We start from the raw sequence: 9,076 nt of genomic DNA, 5'->3' as shown, positions 1-9,076 counted from the left end.
GTGGTGGAACTTATTTGAGAATTTCCAGGAGTCAGGATGCAATGCTCAGTGTGAGTAAATTGCATTAGTCTGGCTTGCTACTTGACAAGGCAGCTTTTAATGTTTAAGAAGCGATTCTACTCCTGCCTCCCATTCCAACACCTCCCATCAGCTACAAGATAAACTAACCTGATGCAATAGTCATCCTCCAAGATATCCCTCAATGATCCTGGTATCATGGCGGGCACCCCTAGTGCAGTCTTCTCCTACATTGAATCACCTACTCAGGAGGAATCAAGCCTCCACATTGTGAGGACACTTAAGCAGCTCTGTGAGGAGGCCATGTGGAGAAGAACAGAGACATTCAGCCAAGATCCAGCACCATTTTGCCAACCTTGTGTGTGAGCTATTTTGTAAGCAAATTCCTCCTCCCCAGTCAAGCATTCAGATGACTACAGCCCTTACTGACATCAAATATCACTGCAGGGGAAACCCTGAGTCAGAAGCACCCAACTGAGTCACGCCCAGATCATGGATACAAAACTATCAGAGAGAACAAGCAGTATGATGTTTTAAGCCATTCAATTCTGGGATGCTTTGTCACACAGCAGTAGATACCTTACTAATACATCTTATCTTCCAGGCCTTTGTACCTTAGCCTCTAGCCATCTCTCTCCTCTCATTACCCTCTCTAATCCAGCTTGCATCATGAATTCCAGATACTTAAAGCTTCCGTAAGGATGTAAAAAGCACATGATTCTCATACCCTTACTGGCTTTTGCACAGTGTTTTCTCTGTCCGGAATGCCCTTTTGTTTTATTGTTTGGGAAGCCATCATTAAGCTCTTTCATACTCAAATATCCAAACTCAAGTGATGCTTTCTTTGGTTCCTTGATTCAGATACAAGTCCTCTCTCCTCCTGAGTGTGATCCTTGTACCTTGCGTGTAGAAAGTCTAACACTTTCTTCAGAGACCCCAAATTGTTTCTTGCTCTGCCAGTCTCTTCTGTAAGGCTGTGAGGTCCCTGAGGACAAGACCGTTGTTGACTGTTGACTCATCTCTGAGCCTCCAGTGTCTCACTCAGTGCCTGGCGTGAAGAAGCATGGAGTAGAGGCTTGGCCAGTGGGGCAAATAAATGCTGGAGGCACATGCCGGCTTCTCTACGGAGTGCCTGTTGGATATGAATTAATTATGTGCTATGACTACCAGCTTATACCTTCTTGGGCTGAGAAGCAGGTGGACAGTTGCCAAGGATGGACACACTTTTCATTAGTGAGGGAACTGAGCAGCCATCTATGGTCAGGGGACCAATTAAGCCTTAGATGATATCACCAGTCCACGCACTTTCAGCTCTGATGGGAGAAGACCACCGTGTTAGGTTGAGAAAACGTCTCTTCACCATCTGTGCATTTTCCCCCTAAGTTTTCCCAATGAAGAATAACTTTGGATTGGAAAAAAAATTATCTCCCAAATATAAGTAGTGATAGGAGGCTGTCAAACTGTCCTCAGGCTTAACAACAACAACAACAAAAGCCCTGATTTGCAGCGTGTGCCAACTGCTGTGGTGTCTATACTCCCACCATGACCAGTTTCTAGCTAACAGTGATTTAAGAGCCAGGCAGTAAAAATTCCTGAATGCTTAACAACCAGCTGTCTCTGGCTGGCAGGCTGCAGCCCACACTGAAGGGAAGACAGCTCAGCAAGAGGACAGGAGCTCCCCTGCTGCTGGGGTGGGCACCCAGCTTGACCACGGAAGAACTCTGCAGCCCTGGACAGGTTACTTTAATGTCTGGGTCTTGGTTTCTCATCAGTAAATTATAGAACCTGTCCTGGGATTGTCTTGGGCATTATAGGTGCTAATACACCAGAAGTACTTAGCACAATTTGGTACTTGGGAAATAGTCAACAGATGTTAGCTGCTATAATCATAGAACAGAATGGGTAACTCATTTGGAGTAAAAATTTATGGATTCCAGTCTTGGTTTTGACCCTGACTCTCTGTGTGACCTTGGACCGTTGACTTCAAGTCTCTGGAAATTAGGGGCCTCATCAGTAGAATGAGGCTGGTGACAAGCCCAGGTGACCTCTGTGGGTGTTTGCTATGTGCCGGGCACTACGCCACATTCTCTACATCTATCATCTTTGCATTTTTTGCCACAAAACCTGTGCAGTAGATTCTAACATGATCCTCACGTTAAAAGTGGGAAACTGAGGCTTAGAGCAGTCATTGGCCCAAAGTCATATATCCAGGAAGGGCTGTTTGAATCCAGGCTGCCTGACTCCAGAGTTTGTGCTCCAATCCACAAGCTATAATGCCCATTTCATTCATCAGCAATTAAGTGCTAGATGACGTTGTGCAGCAGAAACATTTTGTAAACTGTAAGGCAATAGCAAACAATGGGTATTCCTTGAATATTGAGAACATAATTGGAGTCTTTATTTCATGTCAGATGTTGAGCACACAGTGGGGAACATGGCAGGCCTCATCCCAGGCCTGGTGGGCCTGCCTTTGAAGAAAGGAGGTTGACTACCTATAGCAAGTAGCAGAATCATGTGGTCCACAGCAATACAAACTGGAAAGGAGTTGGAATTCTTGTTGCCCAAACATTGCAAATGAAAAGCTAACAGGCTTCACACCTCTGGCTGGCACAAGGGACCAAGTCTAAAACACTACGCTCCGCTGTGTGTTCTCAGGGAGCAGGAATCCTGAAGGTGGGAAGGGAGCAGACGTGCACCCGGCACTGGGCCTGGCTTCTGGATGCTGATCTCACCTTATCTTCTCCACATCCCTGTGCACTGGGGATTGTTTTCTATGTCTCTCTCTGGACACAAGGGAGGCTCAGAGGGAGAGAGCATCACCTGTGTGACATTGCACTGTAGACGCTGCTGCAGATGTGTGCAGTGTGTGTCCTCATCACTGAGTCGACTGATCCTTCCTCTCTCCTGCTTTTTCCAGCCCTGTGTCACATCAGCAAAGGGCACAGAGCTCTCTATCACCTTGGACGGACTGAAGCAAAGGACATTGTCAGAGAGGACATGTGACGCCTCAAATTCACTGCCTCCTTCCTCATTACCAGCTGCTGGCTGCTGATGGTGCTCTGATTCTCAGAGACACTGCCTCGTTCCAGCACTTCTCCCAGATCCCAAGTTATCTCTCAGAGCAACATGCCTGCCCGAGGCAAGGGAACAGTCCCATCTGTTTTAAGACCTTTGTCCTTGTTACACTGCATGACAGATGCCACTTAGCTATTCAGCTTTTTAATAAAAAGTCTTTTTAATATAATTTGCTTTTTCTCTCTTCTGTTGTAAGTTTAAAATATTAACAAGTTTAAAATCTCTTCTGAGAGATTTACCTTGAATGGACCTCCCAGTAGCTCAACCAGCCAGCCAGATGGTCACACATGCGCCTGCTCAGGCACCTGTGCATCTATGAAATATTTCTTGGTTGCCAGACCCTGTGCTGAAAGTCAAAGAGAACAGGAGAGACATGATTTGTCCTGTGGGGCTCACGGTCTATGGCCCTAAGTCTCTAGACCCAAAAGCCAGAAGCCAGAACTGCAGTGGGCTGAAGAGATCAGAGCAGAGGCAGTGATGAGTGTCATTGTAGACTACTCTTCAGTAGAGAGTACAGTAGCTAGGAGGCCAGGCAGGGTAGTGGGAGAGTGGTTTTAAACTGGGAAAGACTTTAGCACATTGAGGGGTTGAAGGAGAAGGAGTCAGAGGCACTAGAGTGGCTGGAGGAACAGGGCAGGAAGGTTCAGAGTGGAGATCAGGAGGAACGCCAAGGAACTGGGGATTCTGGTGAGGAAAGGGGGAGACCTCTATTTGCCTTCATGGGGGAAAGTGCTGAAACGGAAGGGGTAAAAGAATTACAATTTTGATGTTAGTCAGCTTAGGTTCTGGATCCCAGGGGGAAAGTCCTTGGCTTTTAGCACCAGAATCCATGCTCACCCATAAGGTTAAGATGACGCAATTATTTTCAGTGAAGGCAAATTTAGGGCCACCTTCCCATGACCCATTCTCCTTTACATTGCCTTGGCTCATGCCTGTTGCTAGCTCTCTGGATACACCTCCCTGGATGCCCCATTCTTTTCATTACCCCTGATAATAACTTTCTTTCTTTCTTTTTTTTTTCTTTAAAGTGATCATCAATGTAAATCTCCTCTAACAGTTATCCTCTGCACAGACAATTCAGTGTGTACTCTGGATGCACAACACTTTTCATAAATGACATTTTATTGCTAATCCTTCAGAGAAGGCATCACAGAGGGCAGGTAAATATGCTGAAGAGCATATTCTATGACCAGATAAAGGCAGATACAACTTCTTTGTCATGTTACTCTGAAAAGAAAAGAAAGTGACTATTTCCCTGTTTTTTCCTTTGTTTCTTGGAGAAACTAAAAATGCAATGACAAGGTCTCAGGTCAAAGAAAATGTGAAGAGGAGACACAATGTTCTATGTCTGAGCTATTCTAAGAAATTTAATCTGCACACTCAGTCTTTGGGCCAGGCCTGGAGGTTCAGAGCAGGACAATCATGATGACTAATTTGTCTGTAAGGGGCTCAGGGATCACTGGCAAGGCAGGCAATTATGGTGGTGGCACAATAATATCGAGACAGTAGCCGGAGCTGCCTTCTGTCTCTTGCTCCTTCACCTCCTTGTACGCGTTCACTTCCACTGTCCAGGGAACATGGCCCTGTTGCTCAGGAGGAGATCATCTACAGCCAAGAAAAATAATTGATAGAAGATTCCAAAACAAGCTCTAGACACCCATAATGGAGTAAATTTCTTTAAAATTAAGGCTTATAATTGCAAGAGTCTGGAAGTTTGAGACAAATGATGCTGCCTCCTAGTCTTCCTCCTCCTCCTTCTCCCTCTTTTCCTTCTTCTCCCTCTTCTTCTCCTCCCTCTTCTCCCCTTTCTCTCTTTTTTCTTTCTTTCTTTCCTCTACCTCTTTTCTTCCTCTCCTCCTTCTTCTTCTCCTTCTTCTTCTTCCTCTTCTTCTTCTTCCTTTTTCTTCTTCTTCTTCTTCCTCTTCTTCTCCTCCTCCTCCTCCTCCTCTTCTTCTTCTTCCTCTTCTTCTTCTTCTTCTTTTTCTTCATCTCCTTCTTCTTCTTCTTTGTTAAAACATTTGACTACGTAAATTAAAAAGCCATTGTACTGTAAAACATTTGTTTCATAAACATAGACTGGGAATGCACATGCCTTTTACCCCAGACTTGGCAAACATCCTGTAGGGGAGGTGAGGCAGGGAAGTAGGAGGGGAGTGAAGAAAGTGAGGCATAGATGAGTGTTTCTAAGAGGACCCCAAGATAGGTCTCCCAGTCTGAGTCCCAGGAGGAGAACCACAGAAGCCTCAGGTGCATGTTCAGAAACAAAGATCAGCTAGACTCTCATCTGTCTTTCTGGGAGGAGACAGCCTTGCAAAGGCTCAGCACTAGCCTGGATATAAAGACCAGCAATTGCTGCAGGGCAGCTCTAGGTAGGTCAGAGACTCAAGACATGGCTTGTGGCCAGGGAAACGGAGATGCAGAGAGCCCCGTGTGCCTCTGTCCTGGGAAAACTGAAGGGATTGTGGGTGTTGATGTGGACTCCTGATAAGCAAATGTACCAAGAATAACTAAAACCAGTAAATCAAGTACAGGTGAGTGCTCTACATGACAGTAGATGTCCTCACAGAGCTGGGGATGGGTGCCTCTCCCCGGATGCCAGGGTGGCATGTAAGATGTCCACATTTAGATCTTCCTCAGAAGAAGGAAAAGAAAAAACGGAGAGTGAGAAATGTAAATGGATACAAATGCGATGGTGAAAATTCAGAAGTGACTGAGCTTACCCTGAATTGGCAAAATTATGTTTCCTACTATCCAGAGGAAATAGGGACTCAAAGATAGAAGCTAAGTTTGGTCATAGAAAAATAAAGTCCCACTTTTTCCTGCCTGAGTTTGAAGGTGAAATCCATACCCATTACACCAGTTGAAAGAAACCAACAGTATAGCATGATGAACATGAGAGTTTAGGTGAAAGCAAGAGAAACAGCCAGATATACCTTTTTAAGCGAATATTAGAAGTTCTTCCAACTGTTCTCCAATTCGCCGCAGTCATTAACTATGAAACAGAACCAGAAGATCATTAGAGAGGATTGAATCCTGCTCCACTCTCCTTTCAGTTGGAAAACCTGAGGTTCAGGTGGGAAAGGATATGTTCAAGTCCATACAAACAGCCCAAGAAAAACAAGGCTGGAAACTGGGTTTCCGGACAGCTGAGTGAGGGCTATTCCACTTTGCCATACTAATAGCACACTTTTTTTGGGTTTCTTCTCTTTCTTCCTTTGATGGTTTTGGAGAGTGAGAGGATGTAGAGAAATCTCTCTTGATTTGAAGGGAAAATGAACAACGAGGTAAAAAGAGACGTGGATAATGCTTAGCAGGAACACATGACACCATTGGAATATTCATCTATGGTTTAAAAAAAGTGACCCTAAAGTGTTTTTAGATCATCTGCAAGAGCTGAGCTCAATACTTGCACTTTTAAGGGCATTATTTGCCCTAAGAAGTGGTGGGAGTCTGGGAAGGACACATGTGTAGAGAGTCCCCGAATATCTTTCTTTCTAACTTGAATGGAAAAGATGATTGTGATGCAGGCGTCAGGCAATCCATGGTGTTTGCCCAAATTGCTTAGACACTGAAGTCAGAGGTTACTGTGGCTTTCAAAAGATGATATAATACGCTTTGTGGCAGCCTTTCTTCTTTGAGCCCAAAGTGTCACCATCATGAGGATAAATATGGGAGATAAAGTTGTTATAACTTGTAGATGGATTGAATGTTGGAGACTGGGCAGAAAAGATAATCTAAGATTTAACTCTCTTAGGGTTTTGACCTGAGTGAGGCCCGGGACTGATGATAGTGCCATCTATTGGGATGTGCAACTATTATTTGAGTAGGGATTTACAATCTGTTCTGCAACCTTCATATACAAAATCCTTCTCCATGCAGAATAGGCTGCTCGTTTCGTAGAAAAGGAGTTTTAGGCTCAGGAGACTGAAATATCTTTTATAAGATCACATAGCATATATATGGCAGAGCTGAGATTTTAACCTAGACCTACCTGACTCCCAGGCCGGCACCCTCTTCATTATATCTGAAGTGCCTGAAACATAGCTACCCAGAATAGTAGTTGACAGCCGTAGGGATTGGGTGACCTATTGTTTAAGCTGTGTCACTTTTGGAAGGGAAGGTGGAGAGGGATATTGATAATTAACCCAAATCAACAGGTAAAAACTGAGACTGTCCCTGGCAAACCCAAATCAAATGCATGGTGTCCCTACATAGGGGGCAAACACAGTCTCTCCAAGCCTTCTTTGTTGGTCTTATGCGGTAGTGTTAACGTGGATGGACTACTGGGCTGGCCCCATGAATATGGCCACAGTGCCCAGAGCATTTCTTTTTCAAGCGTTGTATCACACAGAACTACAGTAATCATTTTCATCATTCTCCCCTCTAGGCTGTGGGCTGACTGGGGAAAGGGTAAATCCTAGTTTATTGCTGCCCTTCAGTGCAGCACTGACCTTGAAACAGACTTGACACTCAGGCAGTTTGGTTGAATAAATGGCCCCCAGTTTGGTGCTCTGGTTCAAAGGCAAGGCTCATCTCTGTGTACTCTGGACCATATCTTTATTTCTCATGGTGGATGTTTAGTGGAAAAAAAAAAAAAAAAAAACCACCAAACTATTTTCCGGCACCATCCTCTCAAGATGCATTATAGTGCATTTCTGATCACCAAAATGTGTGTGGGTTTACCCCCACATGAAGCAATTCTCCAGTTGAGGTAAACTAGGTGTCTACTACAGTTTGGTTGGTTTCCCTCCAGACCTCATGTTGAAATTTAATCCCCACTGTTGGATAGGGCCTAATGAGGGGTGTTTGGGCCATCAGGGTGAATCACTCATGAATGGCTTGGTGCTGTCCTCACAGTTATGAGTGAGTTCTCACTCTATTAGTTTAACAACATGAATGCTGGTTGTTAAAAAGAGCCTGGCACTTCCCCTTGCTCTCTCTTGCTTCCTCTCTCACCGTGTGACCTCTGCACATGCTGGCTCCCCTTCACTTTCTGCCATAGGTAGAAGCAGCCTGAGGCCTTCATCAGATGCCCAATCTTAAACTTTGCCAGACGTTAGAACTGTAAGCCAAATAAACATCTTTTATTTGTAAACTATCCAGCCTCAGGTGTTCCTTTATAGCAGCACAAATGGACTAAGACAGTGTCCTACAATTCAATTCAATTCAATTCAGTTCAATTCAATTCAGTTCAGCTCAGTTCAATTCAATTCAACTCAACTCAGCTCAACTCAGCTCAGCTCAGCTCAGCTCAACACAACTCAATTCAATTCAGTTTAATTCAATTCAGACTCTAACTAAAGTTAGCCCAGATCCCACAAGTTAAGAGCTTAGTCCTGTAATGTCACCCCAACATCAGGCCCCAACTACAAGTTCCAGGTTATTTCCTGCACTTCTAGGTAACTATGATTTGAGGTTCCCATGACCCCTTAGTTGTGTTCAATAGTTTGCTAGGGTGACTCACAAAACTTAAGGAAACACATTTAATGGTTTTTTATTTGGTAAAGAACACAGATGAACAGCCAGATGAAGAAGTATGAAAGGTAAGATCTGGGGAAAGGGGTGAGAAACTCCGTGCTTTCTCTAGGTGTCCCACCCTCCCAGCACCTCCACACGTCCAGCCACCTGGAAGCTCTCTAAACTCCATTGTTTAGGGATTTTTCTGAAGACTTTGTCACATAGGCATGATTGATTATGAACTCAATTCCCAGCTCCTCTCACCTCTTCAGAAGAGGGATTGGGGCTGAAAATTCCAAGTTCCCAATCATGACTTGGTCTTTCTGGTGACAGCCTTCAATCCAAGGGCCCACAAAGAGTCATCTCAGAAAAACCTATGCTCCTATCACCCAGGAGAGATTGCAGGGTATTTAGGAGCTCTGTGCCAGTGACTTCCATCACTCAGGAAACCAGAAAGGCTTTAGGAGCTCTGTGTCAGAAACTGGGCACAAAGATCAAAAAACATATATATTTATTATATATCATA

Source organism: Sapajus apella, unplaced genomic scaffold (genome assembly GCF_009761245.1).
Source record: "Sapajus apella isolate SASKATOON/1434 unplaced genomic scaffold, GSC_monkey_1.0 scaffold117, whole genome shotgun sequence".
In the NCBI taxonomy this organism is placed as follows: domain Eukaryota; kingdom Metazoa; phylum Chordata; class Mammalia; order Primates; family Cebidae; genus Sapajus; species Sapajus apella.
The sequence above is the reverse complement of the archived record's forward strand: the minus strand, read 5'-3'. Positions refer to the sequence as shown.